The following is a 17,802-nucleotide window of genomic DNA, read 5'->3' on the forward strand; positions in this document are numbered from 1 at the left end:
AGGCAGCATTAGTAGTAAAGAACCTGCCTGCCAATGCAGGAGATACAAGGAAATTGAGTTCAATTCCTGGGTTGGGAAGATTCCCTGGAGAAGGAAATGGCAACCCACTCAAGTATTATTGCCTGGAGAATCCTATGGACAGAGGACCCTGGTGGGCTATACTCCATAGGGTTGCAAAGAGTTGGGCACAACTGAAATGTCTTAGTATGCATTCTTCTTTAGATTATTGTCCCAAATAGGCTATTACAGAGTATTGAGTACAGTACCCCATGCTATACAGTAGGTCCTTATTAGTTATTTACTTTGTATACAATAATGTGTCACATGAGAAGTCTTGGTCTCAGGGAGATAGTGTCACAGTTCTTACTTGACAGTCCAAGATTAGAACACGCAGCCTGGCATTCCTTCCACGGGAATACACATCCCTGGGCAGCTTACTGAGCAGCAGGTCCTCACTGCCTCATGTGGTCACCCTCACCCTGAGAATCCTTCCTTACAGTAAGTTAAACTGCTCCTGTGGCATGGATGCTTTGAAGTGTTAATTAACTTTGAAGTTATATGTAAACCTCTAGAAATAGAACTACTTTGCCTAGAAGTACTCTGTTATCTACCTGATATGGTAGAAAGCAAGATCATGGAAACTGTTTGAGGATGTTGCCTGCTAAAACCTGCTTTTCTGATCATTAGGGGTATTAGGGTCACTAGCTGAGTGGACCTGGGACTGGACTCATGATTTCCAATCCAGGACATGTGACTATCAGCAAAACCTCACTAAACATTTATCCTCTGCCGTGTGCAAAATTAGGACTAGGGGGTGAGACTTTAGAATAGATAGACCCGACTTAAGAGACCATGTAATTTATTGTCCAAAATGACATATTTTAGACAATGATAAGAGTCAGATCAACAGATATATATAAACCAGGATTATCCAGATATATTCAGGTCATAGAGTCTCTGTCATTGCAGTGTGTTCTTCCTAGTTGAGGAAGGCAGGGAACAAAAAAGTAAAAAGTAAAGCCCTGTGATATGTCTTAGGGTCTAACAGATGATGTGATAGGATGTGGCTGAAGGAAGGAGGGTGCTTTAGAAGAGATAATCCCTTTGGCGGAGGTCTTCTCCCTCTACAGAAGTGATCTTTGAGTGGAGATCTTAAGATTAAGAGGGAAGTAGTCACAGATGAAGGAGTGTAGAGAAAGCAACAGCTAATACAAAGACCTTCCAGTGGGAAAGGACTTTGGGAAAGGTACAGAGATGGGATTATTATAGAAGGTGTAGATGGGGCAGCAGACAAGAGCCAGAATCTAGAGAGGTACACACCACAGGAAAGAATTCTCCAGGGTGTTTTAGAAGTTTCACAATTTTCAACTCAAATATCCATAGTATATCAGGTTGGCCAAAGAGTTTGTTTGGGTTTTTCCATAAAGTGTAACAGAAAAACCCAAACAAACTCTTTGGCCAACCCAATATACACTATTAAAAAAAAAAAAAAGAAAAACTATCACAGGACGCACACTCAAACATGTTAGTTACATTTTAAGACCTCAGAGACCTCAGAGACCCTCTAATATGATCTCTTAGGCTAAGTTAACTAGTTTTTGTGTAAAACTTAGAGATTCTTATCCCGTTTCTGCATGTACAGCTAAACTTCATGGAATTTTATCATCATTTAGGAAGTTTTTTTTTTTTCTAACTTGGAATTCCTTCTTGGAATTCAGCCCTGTACACATCTGCTTGCAGAAAAACGGCGCAAATAAGCACACATACATGGTGTTCAGTTAACTGTTCGGCCCGGCTCTATGTACTCAGAGCAGACTTTCAACACAGCGTGGTATAAGTGGTCGCATAAAAGTTACACAAAACACCAGAGCATCACCTTTTTTATTTTAGCACTTGTAGGTGTTGGATCCTCTGACATTTGTGTTTATAATAAGGAATATGGGCAGTAGGTAGATATGGTTAGTGATTCAACTTGAGTAGAAAAGACTCAATGCTCCTCACAGCTGCTTAGTCAATTTAACCGGAGAATGTCCAGGAGTTTGGTTCTCTTACTACTACTTTTACACCTCTGTTCACACGTGAGTGGAGGCTTACCTGAGACTACAAAACCCAAGCAAGAAACAAAAAACAAAAGTAAATGGAGGGCTGACACCAGTCTGAAACAAATGATCACTTCAGGCTGACAAATTTGCTTAGTTATTGCATCAGAACTGCCTCAAGATTTTTTTCATTTATTGATAGTAAAATAAACACAAACAAGTAGAATTTCTGAAAGAATAGCATGCCAATTGCTTTATGGGTTTAAAAGTTAGATTTCCCCATCACATTTCCTTTGAGAAAAGGGTTCCTTACTTAAAGAATTAAAAAACAAGGGAGCTTCACTTCCTTTTCCCCTGTCACTTATTTGAGGGAATTTTAATCTTGGTTAACCTCAGTTGGCTCATCATCCAAGTAGGGTTAATAATAGCCCAGTGACAAGGAATTGAACCAAACACATGTTGACATTCCCGTTTAAAAATCAACAATGCTAAGTTCATACAGTGCTAAGAAGGGAAGCTTCTAGGACCTCGTATGTGGTAGCTGACTTCCAATGATCAAAACCATGTCATCGTGTGAGGCCCACATAAATATAACATAGGCAAGCCAGAGTCCTTTCAGAAAAATGTGACTGTCAACATCGAGAGACAAGTGAGTGCTGTGATTCTGAGCTTCATTGAAAGAGTCACATTCAATCCACTGCTTCCTTGAAAACGGACTTTATTACCATGGCTCCAAGTTCTACAGGAGAAAAAAACCACAAAGTATGCACAAACCAGAAGAACAGTCTGTGCTGATGACAGGAAAAAAATAGAAGGGCATTGAGGTGCAGGGCAAGCCTGACAAAATGTCTTCTGTGCACCTCTTGGAAACGCGGGTACAAGCTATGTGCTGGAATCCACATCTTTGATTGGCGGCCTCCAGAGAAGCAGGAGAGCGGCCAGTCTCCCGCAGGCCAAGAGATGGAATAGGAGTTGGTTTGGATTCAGAAGTCAGTAAGGAACAGGGCAATTCTGTGATACAGCTTCTGGGGTAGGTGAGTGAGACACAGGGTAGAGGAAGAGACTTATTACCTTCTCTTATGTTTCCCCTGACTGGAGACCGGAAAGGAGACAGACATCATTTCCACTTGCCTGGAAGAGATTAGGCATTCATAGAATTGGGAGTTCAGGGTTTTCTTTTTACCCAGATTTCAACATTGATCATGAGATTCCAAACACCTCACCCAAACTCTCCATGCCTCAGTTTCTTCCTTTTGTAACAAAGGGAATTAAAATGTCAACAATGTGATGCTGGGTAAGGGCGAGTGTGCTAGTCACTCAGTGGTGTTTGACTCTTTGAGACCCCATGGACTGTGTAGCCCACCAGGCTCCTGGCAAGAATGCTGGAATGGGAGGCCATTCCCGTTCCAGGGGATCTTTCTGACCCAGGGATTGGTCTGCGTTGCAGACAGACCCTTTACCTTCTGAACCACCAAAGTGTACATGAAGAATTGAAATCCACAATTTGTAGATATTGGCAAGTGTTACAACATATGTGAAGCTGAAAGCAGAAAAACGAAGTTTGAGGGGAATCTGAATTATGGTATACCCAAGTGAGTTCTTCTCAGACTTTCTGCTTTCACAGATGAGCAAAAACTCTGCTTGCTTGCTTTTTCAACTAAGAGACTATTCTATATATTTCCAGGATTTAATTTTAACAAAATAAAATCACTTAAAATACTCAGAACTATTTTTACTATTTGGCATCATTTTACAAAACAAGAATCACTTTAATAAAAAACAATAAAAGCCATAATCTCAGAATCAAAGACGTATTTCTCAAGTTGGTTAACACAAATATATGAAAACACACAAAAAATTCCAATATGCATTGATAGATGATAGTATTAAAAAGATGATATTATTAAAATAATATGCAATTTTCTGATGCTTGTTTAAAACTTGGACATCTATATTCAACATGCTCACATAAAGTTGAACTAGAATATTCAACTTGACCTGGAACACTGTTGTTAGAAATCTATTTTCATGTCATGAGAATGAGAACAATACCCACTGTGCTATTCCTTCAATAGTTAGAATTCTCTCTAAGACCTTAGCTCAGCTTCAAACCCATGACATGAGTCTTGGTCATGAATAACCCTGCTTTATAGATCATGATGTCCCCAGCTCACATCCCTATGATTCAAAGCTGAGGCTTTATAAAATTAGAAATTAAGCCCTTATGAGATATAATTACAAATCCAATGCTTCACAATGAGAGAATGAATGCATAAAGAGATTAAGCAAGTCATTCAAAGTAGCACTGTTCCTAAGTGGTATCTGATTCAAAACCAGTGATTTTTGGATTCATAACTAATATGATCAGTAATATTGAATAATAGCTAATAGTTTGATTATTTACTATGTACAAGTCTTCATGTGAAATATTTGACAGTCATTACATTATCAGAGGATTTCCCAGGTGGTGCAGTGGTAAAGAATCCACCTGCCAAGACAGGAGATGCAAGAGACATGGGTTTGATCCCTAGATAGGGAAGACCTCCTGTAGTAGGAAATGGCAATCCATTCCCGTATTCTTGACTGGTTATAATTCCATGGAAAGAGGAGCCTATTGGGCTTAGTCCATGGGATTGCAAAGAGTTGGACATGACTGAGTGTACACACACACATACATATTATCAGATCCTCACGGTGACCTATGAGTTTCATCATTATTCCCAATTTACAAGAGAAGAAATAGAAGTGCAGTGGTGAAATCCTGTGTCCAAAGCCCAACAAAGGCTGCCTGGCAGAACAGCAATTCAAACCAAGCACTCTGACTCCGGCCTTGCTCACTTTACCTCTGATGTGTGTCTCTGCATTTCACATGTGTGATTTCAATGATGACAGTAACTTCAGTTTCTGGGGAGGTAGTCATAGGCCATTGCTTTACTAAAATAGCTAGAAAAATTCAAACAATAAATTATCCTCCACCCCTCCCCCCACAAAATCATAACTTTAGTTACATTGGCAATCTGGGGAAACATAGAGGGCTGGATGAGCTAGAACTGTAGAGAAGAGTCTTTCTTAGGAAAGCTGAGGTGGCTACCTTTTTCTTCCCTTGAGGGTGTTGGCCAATTCTGGACACAGACTGAGGACTGGACTTGGCCTAAGCCAACAGCCCCCAGCAAGGGAAAGAGGCAACTGCAGGGGCTTGACTGCTACAGGGACAGGTAATGCATATTGGAACCTGGGGGAGACCTAGAAACTAGAGCGAAGTGCTAGGGAGGCATGGCAGCTGAGAGTGGCCTGAAAAGGCAGCATCAAATTTCCTTTTTCCTCCCAAGGCATTTGCCATATTTTAATGTTGTCTGGAGCATGACGTTAAAGAGATAAACTTTTGAGGGATAGCAGTAATTCCTCCAAAAGAAAGTGGCGACACAATGGAGTAATTTTTTAAAAAAATACTCAGTTCATCCAGAAAAAAAAAAAAGAGGGAGAAATAAAGGGCAAAGAAATAGGGCATAGGGCAAGTAGAAAACAAGGAGTAAGGTATACATGTAAGCCAAAATGGGCTTCCCAGGTGGCACAGTGGTAAAGAACCTGCCTGCCAATGCAGGAGATGCAAGAGACACAGGTTCAATCCCTGGGTCAGGAAGTTACACTGGAGGAGGAAATGGCAACCCACTCCAGTATTCTTGCCTAGAAAATTCCACAGGCAGAAGAGCCTCATGGGCTTCTGTCCGTGGGGTCGCAAAGAGTTGGACGCGACTGAGCACACACAAACATAAGCCCAACTTTATTAGTAATTAGTATTCAATATAAATTGGTGATTCATTCTATCAATAACTAGATGACAAAACTGTCAGCCTAGATTTAAAACAAAAAAAAATCCAGTGATATGTTGTTTATGAAACACACTTAAAAGGAAGCTAGAAGTTGGAAGTAAAAAGACAGGGAAAGCTACACCACAAGAAAGAAAGAAAGCTAATGTGGTCACAATCATTTCAGACAGAAACAGAATGTATTTTAAAGTACAACTTATCATTAGAGTTTTTTTTTTTTTTTTTAGGAAGATTTTATAATGATGAAGGTTCAGTTCAACAAGAAGACATTACAATCCTAAGTTTGTTTACACCTAACAAAAGAGATGCAAAATATACAAAGATCATGGCACTGGACAGGAACCAGAGTGGAAAAGAGGTAGTAACACTGTAATAACATTTGCAGAAATAGACCTGTCTGGCCCCGCAGCCCCTGTTCCTCTCACAATGCCAATACTGTACCTACTTCTCACCTTCAGCCTCTCAGGAACTGTTATTATTGGCAATGTCAGTGGCAAATGTGTTCACATGAGGCATTGCATAGTTCACTTTATGACGCTATGAAATATGAAACTGTAGAGACAGACAGAAGTTGCCCCAAGGAAAAGCACATGCACCCTAACTTCTTCAGGTTTTAATCTCTTTTACAGGGCTTCCCTAGTGGCTCAGATGGTAAAGAATCTGCCTGTAATGTGGGAGACCTAGGTTCGATCCCTGGGTTGGGAAGATCCCCTGGAGAAGGACATGGCAACCCATCCCCGTATTCTTGCCTGGAGAATTCCAAGGACAGAGGAGTCTGGTGGGCTACAGTCCATGGGGTCACAATCGGACACGACTGAGTGACTGAGTACACCGGGATCAACAGTACCTGACTTAGAATTCTTTGCAGTTGACGTGATAACCAATAACGGCCTGTGTTTACTTTGCAGAGGGTAAGTCTCATGTGAGCCTAACGTTTGGCACAGTTTGATTAGCACGTGCACAAATATCACACCTTCCATCCTCGGGCAAGGAGCTGATTAACAATCATGAGTTAAAAAGGCCGAAGGACCATAACTGTTTATGGTTTTGTGCAGACCGTTTTTTGTTTCCTCTGAACTTTGCCCTTTTAAAAGGTTCTTAATCGCGCTTGAGATTTGCTATCTCCCTTCAATTTGAGGGTAATTTAAGACACAGGCGGTGTCAAGGACGGTCCTCAGCAAAATTACCAGGAAGGAGCTTTTGCACCAGTCATGGAGTGGAAGGAAGAGTCTTACCCCTTTGGAGGCTTCCCCTTACCCACACTCCTTCCCAGGTGGTTACAGGTCTCATAGTCTCTGTCCCTACATTCATCAAAACCAGATTCCAGTTGTTTTGTTGCTGTTGTTTCAGTTCAGTTCAGTTCAGTCGCTCAGTCGTGTCTGACTCTTTGCGACCCCATGAATCACGCCAGGCCTCCCTGTCCATCACCAACTCCTGGAGTTTACTCAAACTCATGTCCATCAAGTCGGTGATGCCATCCAGCCATCTCATCCTCTGTCGTCCCCTTCTTCTCCTGCCCCCAATCCCTCCCAGCATCAGGGTCTTTTCCAATGAGTCAACTCTTCGCATCAGGTGGCCAAAGTATTGGAGTTTCAGCTTCAACATCAGTCCTTCCAACCCAGGACTGATCTCCTTTAGGATGGACTGGTTGGATCTCCTTGCAGTCCAAGGGACTCTCAAGAGTCTTCTCCAACACCACAGTTCAAAAGCATCAATTCTTTGGTGTTCAGCTTTCTTCATAGTTCAACTCTCACATCCATCCATGACCACTGGAAAAACCATAGCCTTGACTGGACAGACCTTTGTTGGCAAAGTAATGTCTCTGCTTTTCAGTATGCTATCTAGGTTGGTCATAACTTTCCTTCCAAGGAGTAAGCATCTTTTAATTTCATGGCTGCAATCACTATCTGCAGTGATTTTGGAGCCCAAAAAATAAAGTCTGACACTGCTTCCACTGTTTCCCCATCTATTTCCCATGAGGTGTTCGGACCAGATGCCTTGATCTTAGTTTTCTGAATGTTGAGCTTTAAGCCAACTTTTTCACTCTCCTCTTTCACTTTCATGAAGAGGCTCTTCAGTTCTTCTTCACTTTCTGCCATAAGGGTGGTGCCATCTGCATATCTGAGGTTATTGATATTTCTCCCGGCAATCTCCTGTGCTTCTTCCAGCCCAGCATTTCTCATGATGTACTCTGCATATAAGTTAAATAAGCAGGGTAACAATATACAGCCCTGATGTACTTCTTTTCCTATTTGGAACCAGTCTGTTGTTCCATGTCCAGTTCTAACTGTTGATTCCTGACCTGCAAATAGGTTCCTCAAGAAGTGGGTCAGGTGGTCTGGTATTCCCATCTCTTTCAGAATTTTCCACAGTTTGTTGTGATCCACATAGTCAAAGGCTTTGGCATAGTCAATAAAGCAGAAATAGACGTTTTCCTGGAACTCTCTTGCTTTTACGATGATCCAGCTGTTGTTGTTGTTTACTCATGCCCAATTCTTTGAGACCTCCTAGACTGTAACCTACCAGGCTCCTCTGTCCATGCGATTTCCCAGGCAAGAATACTGGAGTAGGTTACCATTTCTTCCTCCAGGAGATCTGGCTGACCCAGGGATTGAACCCACGTCTCCTGATTTACAGATGGATTCTTTACCTCTGAGCTACCTGGGAAGCCCCTGCCAGTCTTTAGTTCTATTTCTCTTCAGATGTTTATGACTCAAGAGAGTTTACAAAGTATGCCCCTAAAGGTAGCTGCTTCCTGCTAAGCAGGAAACCCAAACTAAAAAATGAAGCTTGAATGAAACAGGTTTCAATAAAATATGTTCTTGCAGCAGACACGCTACTGGAAGGTAGTGCTATGGATTCAAATCACAGAGCCAGGTCTTTGGACATCTGCAGGGAGGTCTGAGTCAGATCCTTGTTTTCAGAGTCCAGTTACTAACCCAGTCTCCACCGTCATCCCTGGATTTTACATCTTGCTGTTCATTCATCTGTTTAACTGACATTTATCAGGTACCTCCATTGTGCCAAGCATCAACTTGATTAGTCAGGGAGAACTGAGATGATCCTTTAAAAAAAAAAAATCCCCACCCCAAGCTTTTCAGGGTCTACATTTATTACTTGATGTCACCTCGTAATACCACTATATCCACTCTCCATTTTCCAAAAAGGCTCAGACTGAATTAAGCCCACAGCTGCCTACTGCAATCTTCAACTCAAATCTCTGATTTAAAAAGAGGAGTTTACAATTCTTAGAGATCATTTAACTCATATATCTAATAAGCCAGAGCTTTACATACTTCAGGACAGGCAAGTTACTCTAAAGCAAAGCTTTTAATAAGCCCTCATGAATAATTACATAAAATAGTTACATAGAAATCTTTGCACACCTCAGCATCTACTATTGTCCGCCATCAGCCAATTGTTAGTGAAAGGGAAGACACAGCTAATATGCTCCTGAATAAATCAAACTGTTTATTTCTTATGTGTGCCATAGAAATCATCCAAAGTTTCTTCTCCCCAGCCATGAATACCAAGACTGACCATCTTCAGGATTTCATTCAACAATGTGGTCAGTCTCCATGTGAGTCACGTCTTTTTCTGCAAGTGCTCTGACTGTTTCATTGACTAAGAAAAAGAAGGACATTCTTGTAGGATCTTTCTTTCCCTGCCATTCAAGTCACTGCTGCCTGCTATGCTGTTGGCTGTTTGTGCTTTCTTTGGCTTTTTAGCACCCAGGTTGAGTGCCTAAAACCCATGAGGCTCAGAAGAAAGTTTCTTGCATTGAATCCTGACCTACGTTAGAGAAAAGAGGTTTCCACTGTTGCAAGGGGACGTCCTCTTAAAAACTAGGAAGTGAACTGAATTTTTCTTGGTGCACTAGAGACAAGGCAGAATTAAGTGAAATAATTGTAAATATGTGAGAGAATGGATTTGCAGGGGCTTTTAAACTCTACATAGATCTACAGATATTGACAGTGATTGTAAATGTGGAATTATGCATAGGACAGGGGTGAACCTAGTCTTCTTAATACTACAAATATTTATTGGGTGTTAAATGTGTAGCAGGTGCTATGCTGTGCCTTGAGGATGTATCAGTGAATTAAAAAAAAAAAACATATATATATATATATACAGTCTCAGGTTTTTGGAGGCTCCTAATGGCAACCCACTCCAGTGCTCTTGCCTGGAAAATCCCCATGGAAGGAGGAGCCTGGTAGGCTACAGACCATGGGGTTGCAAAGAGTCGGACACGACTGAGCAACTTCACTTTATAATTTAGGGACTTTTTAAGGGATCTTTCCTTTGTTCTCTAATCCTGGACTTTTCTATGACGTCTGTATTGCAGGTGGGCAAAAGGGAGGGTTTGACATAATGAAGAGATAGGTGACCCTTAATTTTGCCCCATGTGGGAATCCTTACACTTTTGGATCTCTCCCAGGATTGTGCCTCGTGGAGTTGTTAACCTTTATTCAGAAACAACATGGAATGTTCCTTTCAGCCTGCTGCAATAGAAGTCAGGCAATAAATGACGGCAATCAGGAAAGGTAGGAGGTGCTAAGTAAAGGAGAGATGGGGAGACAAAACAGCTGCTGAGAAGGAAACACTATTAGAGGCAGAAAATCCTTGGATGCTGTGACTGAAAGAGCCCTCAAGAAATGTCTTATCAAATCCTTCCATTCACAAGATTGGCAAACTAAGGTTCAGAGACAGAAAGTAACTCATCTAGAGCCACACATCACACCGACCAAATGCTCCACCTTTTCACCTGATGCTTAAACAGTCAAACTTTTTATATACTTGACCATAAATGGATATCTAACCATCCTGCATGGTGCCATGGCAGTTAAGAACCCGGGTGTTAACTCCAGATTGATTTCAAATCCCAACTCTGCCACTTGCTACACTGTAACCTTGGGGGAATCACTTAACCTGTTTGCATCTTAGTTTCTTGATCTCTAAATAGAGACAATCTTGGTATCTGACTTTAAGGGGATTAAATTAATTAAAACATAAAAACCTTGAAAGAAAAAAAACATATAAACCTTTAGCTTATAGGAGATGCTATACAAAAGTTTGTGGTGCTGAGTTGGCCAAAGGTTCATTTGGCTTTCTACATAAGATGGTACAGAAAACCTAAATGAACTTTTTAGCCGACTCAATGCTAAGTATGTATACTCATAAAAGTTTAGTTATGCCATCCCTGAAGTATTGGTTAAATTAAGCTAACCAGCTTAGTAAACAGATTTCTTCCTTGTTTATTACTTGACTGTTCTCTTTTATCTGTTTTAAGTGTCAATATGTCAAAGTGCTGTGTTTACTCAACATCTTTAGGAAGTGACTTACGCTTATATACACAAATCCTTTCAACAAATAAATGCTCATCTAGGATGGAGAAGTCATATTCTAGGACATTTGCATCATGGCTCTCAGGACACTAGCTTCCCCAGTGGCTGGGTAGTAAAGATCTGCCTGCCAACACAGGAGACCGGGGTTTGGTCTCTGGGTCAAGAAGATTCCCCTGGAGAAGGAAATTGCAACTCACTCCAGTATTCTTGCCTGGGAAATCCCATAGACAGAGGAGCTTTGTGGGCTAGGGTCCATGGAGTCACAAAGAGTTGGACATGACTGAGCGACTAAGCAACAACGGCATGTCAGGACATTACTAACTATCCAAAAAAGTATTTCCCCAAAGAGGTGCTGACTGAATCCAGGCAGTGCCCAAGAAATTAGGATGAAAGTTGGGGTCTGAACTCTTCAGAGAGTGACGCAAGGGTTCACGTTACTCACATGCTCACCTCTTCTGGGACAAGCTGATCTCTACCCAGAAGTGAATGCTTCCTTGCAGAATGGAGAGACTCACCAGGCATCTCCAGGCCAAGAAAAACATCTCTTCTCATCTTTGGCCATTCAAATCTAGGACAATGAGTCCTCTCTCCTTCCCCTGCTAGAGGCACAGAATGAGCCCCTCTGCTGCTGAGAAGCAAAGAGGAAGGAAAGGGGAATTATCTCCATCTCTAGACAGCTGTCCTGCTGCTATCCTCCCCAAGCCTCCACAGCCACCTTCTCCTGCACCCCCAGGGCACTCGTGGCTGTGAAATGCAGTAACCATGAGATGAAGGGAGTATTCCTGACCGAGAAAAGGTCAAGTGGTAACAATAAGAGCTGACATTTACTGAGAACTGACTCTGTGCCAGGCACTGTTCTCAGCCATTCACGTGCATAAACTTATGTCACTTACACAACCCTTTATGGGAGCCACTATAATTATCCTCATTTTGCAGAAGAGGAAATTGAGACCAGGAAGGCTCACTGGGGAGGGGTGGAGCTAGAATTCAAACCCAGGTCAGTGGACCCTCAAGTCAAAAAGGTGGTCTGGGGACGGGTCCCAATCCAGACCAGCGTGTGATGCTGTGTGCTGCTGTGCTTAGTCACCCGGTCATATCCGACTCTCTGTGACCCCACGGACTATACCCTGCCCGACTCCTCTGTCCATGGGGATTCTCCAGGCAAGGACACTGGAGTGGGTTGCCATGCCCTCCTCCAGAGGATCCTCCCAACCCAGGGAGCAAACTCAGGTCTCCTGCATTGCAGGCAGATTCTTTACCACATGAGGCACCCGGGAAGCCCCAAGTGTGATGAGACGAGTACAAAAATTGAGAGTGAGCACTAGGCAATGTTATAGCCCTTTGCCAAGAGCATGATCAGCAGATTCATCTGAGTGAACAGGGTAAGAACAGTTCTGGTGTTGTCGAACTCACATGATAAAGTACATGTGACGTAGGCTGCATGCTGGTTATGTGCAATAGGACCACACATAGATCCATGAACGACTGGAAATTCAAAAACAAGTCCTTCACCAGAGATGGTGTGATGCCTACTGCTCTCTGCCCTGTGGCCTCCAAACCTCAATGTTTGCTGTGAAAGTAATAAACCTGTGAGGCATAAATGAATACATTGAAAGGAGCACCAAATCAGGAACCAGAAGATATTAAACAATGTGCATGCTCAATAAATAAGTGATATTGCATGTTAAAAGTTAATAAGTGTCATGGGAAAACTGAAAGACTAGAACAGGGTAAGGGAATCAGGAGGCGAGGGAGGGGCCCACACTATTAAACAGGGAGGTCATTAGGACAGTATGTGACCATTTTCTGGAGGCAGATAAGCCCCTTTGTAAATGTTTAACTTTGCCTTGGCTTCTCCCTGCTCCTCTCTCTCATGTGTCCTGGCTCTTCTATTTTCTTTCTGAATCTGTTAACACAGAATCATTACAGTAATCAAAGCATAACAAGGCAATTCATTCTATGCCAACCAGGAAAGTCCAGTTCCTCATAATGTATACTTGAAAGCTAAATTATGGGTTTAGAATAGATAATCTCCAAGATTTCTTCCAACTTTGAAATCCTATGACTTTGATTGAAAGAATTGTTGTATACTGGTCTTAGGGAACTAAACCTTTATATCAAAAGCTCATGTATGTGATTCATTGATATATCTATTCATCAGGGTTTACCTGGTGGCTCAGATGGTAAAGGATCTATCTGCAATGCAGGAGACCTGGGTTTGATCCCTGGGTTGGGAAGATCCCCTGGAGAGGGGCATGGCAACCCACTCCAGTATTCTTGCCTGGAGAATCCCATGGACAGAGGAGCCTGGCAGGTTACAGTCCATGGGGTCGCAAAGAGTCAGATAGGACTGAATGACTAATACTTTCACTTGTTTAATCTATTGATCACCTACTATGATTCAGGCATGGTCCTAGGCATTGATGTTACAGGGATGCATGTATAAACTCTACCTTGAGAGTTTCAGAGTTCAGCATGAAGGCTGGATGTATAAACAAACAAAAATGACAATACAGGTCTTAAGTGCTACAGCACAGGTCTGCACAGAGGGCTGTGAGAAAAGATGTGAGAGAGGCTGTAATTCTTCTGGGTGACAAAAAGGGGAATATCACAGTAAGGGTGCACTCAGGTAAAGTGCACTCTAGGTTCTGAAGAATGGTGAGGAGTCAGTCCTCTCGAGGACAGAGGAGGGAAGCCAGATCAGGCCGGGACAGAGAGCCAGAGGCATTCAATGAGGTGACATGTTTAGGGGGTAGAAGAATGACTTTGTCTAGCTGTAATATGTGTGCCATGATTGGTGAGAGTGAAAACAGGGCAAGCCGGTTATCAGAGATGAAGCTGAAACTCCTGGTTTTTATGGATGTTGTGTGACTGTCTGTTTTACCTGGTGTGTGATTTCATACATGTGCACGGTCATGCTTTACCTTCTTCAGCTTTCCGTGTGTGTTAGTCGCTCAGTCATGTCGGACTCTTTGCAATCCCATGGTCTGTAGCCAACCAGGCTCCCCTAGACCCTCATTAATAATAAGATGTGGAGTCCCGGGGTCATTAAACTGTAACTTCCATAAGCGAGTCACCACTTGAGTCCTAGTGCCTAGCATAGTGCCTGGCACATGTGGGCACTCAAATTTTGTTAATGTGTGAACAACCCAATAAATGAAAGTCAGTTAATCATCACTAATATCCTTTTCAGCTCTGTTCACATTTCTGGAAACTTTAGCTGTTTCCATGGCTTTGCATCAATGATTTGCTGCATGGAATTGAGAAGACAAAGGAATTGAGCATACATATAAACATACTTACACATATTTAGATAAATAGGTCTACAAGATGTTAGAATATTCAACAGTCATTGGTGGGGGCCCACATAGAAAACAAAGAGGACTGACCTGCTAAAAATTTGACTTTCAAATTATTTTTGGTGATTGAAGACCAGTTGTCAGTTTCTTGTCAATTTTCCCCCTTCTTTGAAAGAGAACTGACTGTACTATTCTGTTATGAGCACACGTTGGGATTTATCTCTTAGTCACCCTTAGAAAAGGGATAGGTTCCAGAGTGAAGTACAATAATCCTCTTCTTGGCGTGAGTTGCTTGTGATGTTTCCAAAAGTACTCATTGTTCATAAAAGCATTCTAGAAGCTCCTCCACACCCCCCAAGATTACTTCATTCTTCTATGTGGAAATTTTTGAAGTTCTTTTATTATAGAAATTTTCTAACATAAATATATGCAAATGAACCCCTTCCTATCAAGGCCCTCAGTTTCAACAATAATCATGGCTTTGCCAGCATCACCTCTCATCTATGAGTGCCTTTTCTAATTTTGTTTATTTATTTGCTTACTAGATTGGTTTAAAGCAAATCCCAGATGCCATGTCATTTCATGTGTAAATGCTTCGGTATGAATTTCTGAATGATAAGGTCATGTTTTGTTTGTATGGTTTCCCTAACACCGTGATAGTAATACATCTAATAAAACTAACAGCAGTCACTTAATTTCATCTTACACAGTGTCCATATTCAAATTTCTCTAACTATCTAGAAGATGTCTTTTTACAATTGGATTCAGTGTATCAGAACTAAATATCCATGTATTGCAGTTTTTTGGTTTTAATATGGCAATCTTAGGCTATTTACTTGAAATATTTACTTTTTTTTCTTATCTCAAGGTTAAAGGGCTGCAATCCTCAGAGAAGAGTGAATAAAGCTGCCACAGTATAGTCTGCTGCAACAGCACCATTTTTTTCATAAAGATTTTCACTCAATGCACACTAGTGGCAATCAATAATACGTAAATATGGAATGAAGTCAATATGTCTTCACATTCTTCCCTCTAGGAATACAAATTAAGGGAGATACACTCAGGTGAATACTCAAAAGAGATCACCATGATCCTCCTACTCTAGGTTCACTTTAATTGTCCCTGATAATTATTGCAGTAATAATGCTATGTTATATTTTTATAGAGTACTGTAGAGTTTCCATTGTGCTTCCACATCCATTCAACCTAGTACAACCAAGAGTGCACTCTTTACGATAAATACTTCATCTCATGTGATTCTTCAAATGAGCCTATGAAGGAAGACAGGGCAATTATAATCCCTTTTGATAGATATAAAAACAAATTCAGGGATATTAAACAACTGAAATCCCACAATCAGTCAGTGGACTTGAACTCTTGATTAAGTGCAAGCAACATCAAGTCCAAAGAACTTTTGACCAAGTTAAGCTGTATCATACCATAAAAGCTCTAGACCACTCTCCTTCAAGATTCCCTCTAGCCAGCCACTATCTGGTGAAGCGCTTGTCCTGTTTAGCACTTCCTCCAACTTGGTATCATGCTGGCTACCTGTTGCCTAGGAAGCCACATCCCCACATGCCTGTTCCAGGTTTAAAGTACCAGGTGCCCTCCCCAAACCCAAGAAAATGATTGCACAGACAAAGCAATGGCTTAAGTGTTCAGAAGTATATCCCACTAACCTTAAGGGAAAATTTGTACAAATTAGGTTGAAATTTTCATGGTAGAAATACTTAACGCTAAGTCATACCCAGTTTCCCCCTCTTTCTATGATCTTGGAAAGATGACATTTTCCCATCAACTCCTTTTACAACCCCGGCCTATGTGATGACTCTAGTTTATGGTTCTGAGAGAAGTGCTATGTGTCCTTTCCAGACAACCCTAAGTAAAGTTTAATGCAAGATCCTCCAGTATATTTTCCCTCTGACTCAGCAACTGTGGAGGGAGCTTCATCCTGAAATCAGTTCAGTTCAGTTTCTCAGTCATGTCCAACTCTTTGTGACCCCATGGACTGCAGCACACCAGGCTTCCCTGTCCATCACCAACTCCGGGAGTTTACTCAAACTCATGTCCCTGGAGTTGGTGTTGCCATCCAATCATCTCATCCTCTGTCATCCCCTTCTCCTCCTGCCTTCAATATTTCCCAGTATCAGGGTCTTTTCAAATGAGTCAGCTCTTTGCATCAGGTGGTCAAAGTATTCATACTGAAATGGCAGCAGCAAAAATCAAAATATCACAGGATCACAAAGAATGAAGGATTGCTACTGAAGACAGTCACCGTGGATTTGAAGTAGTTGTATGTGAGCAAGAAATAAGTTTTTGATGAAACCATTGAAATTTAGGCATTGTTTGTTTTGCAGCCTAACTTAACCTATCCTTACAGATAGATGACTCCTTCCTTAAAGTAGTCTGTTTCTTGTCTACTGAAAAAATTGTCATAAAAAACATACAATTCAACTAGGGCTACAAGATGTAGAGTGCTCCTGGGGTTGAGTAATACACAACTGGCTAACAATAAGCAACAGTCCTGACAGCATGTCTACTAAGTGACTTGCAGGGTGTCTGGAGTCCAGTAGATATGGCAAAGACAAGAAGACATGATTGTTGTGAGATACGAGTTTTGATGGGAAAACAGGAGACAGATCACTCAGGGAAATACAGACCAATTAAAGGCCTGGGGCTTTATCCCATGAGAAATAGGAAGCCACTGAAATACTTTAAGTGCATGATAAGATCAGATTTTGGTCTCTTAAAGACTTACTCTGACCATTGTAAAATGGGAAGTTTTCAGAACAGTTGGAAAGCTATTGAGGTAATCCAGGTGAGAACAAAAATGACAGATTAGATTAGGAACAGGGAGAAATAAAATTACTTGGGAAATGTTTAAGAAAGAGACATAGAATGATAAAATTCCCAAGTTTTCCTAGAACAGACTTTCAGTGTTGAAACTGGGACAATTCTGGGGCAATTTGGATGAATTTTTAACCCTGAACATTCACATATGAGCTCCATGACTGATTAGGTAGGGAATTTAGGGAGAGAATTGGGTCACCTTGGATTGTTGAATGGCTAGCTTATTGAGATATAAAACAATGAATGAAATACAGATATGAGAAATAACAAACGGAATTTAAGATAGGAGACCAAATGAAGATGTCAAATAAGCAATTGAAGAAACAGGTAAATCTGGTATACTTTGATTAATTATAGCTAACGGTCAAGTACCATCTATGTACAAGGAACTGTTGTAGTTAGCAGAAGTTAACTCGCTCTTCTCAGCAACCAATGATATATT

Source organism: Cervus elaphus, chromosome 21 (assembly GCF_910594005.1).
Source record: "Cervus elaphus chromosome 21, mCerEla1.1, whole genome shotgun sequence".
In the NCBI taxonomy this organism is placed as follows: domain Eukaryota; kingdom Metazoa; phylum Chordata; class Mammalia; order Artiodactyla; family Cervidae; genus Cervus; species Cervus elaphus.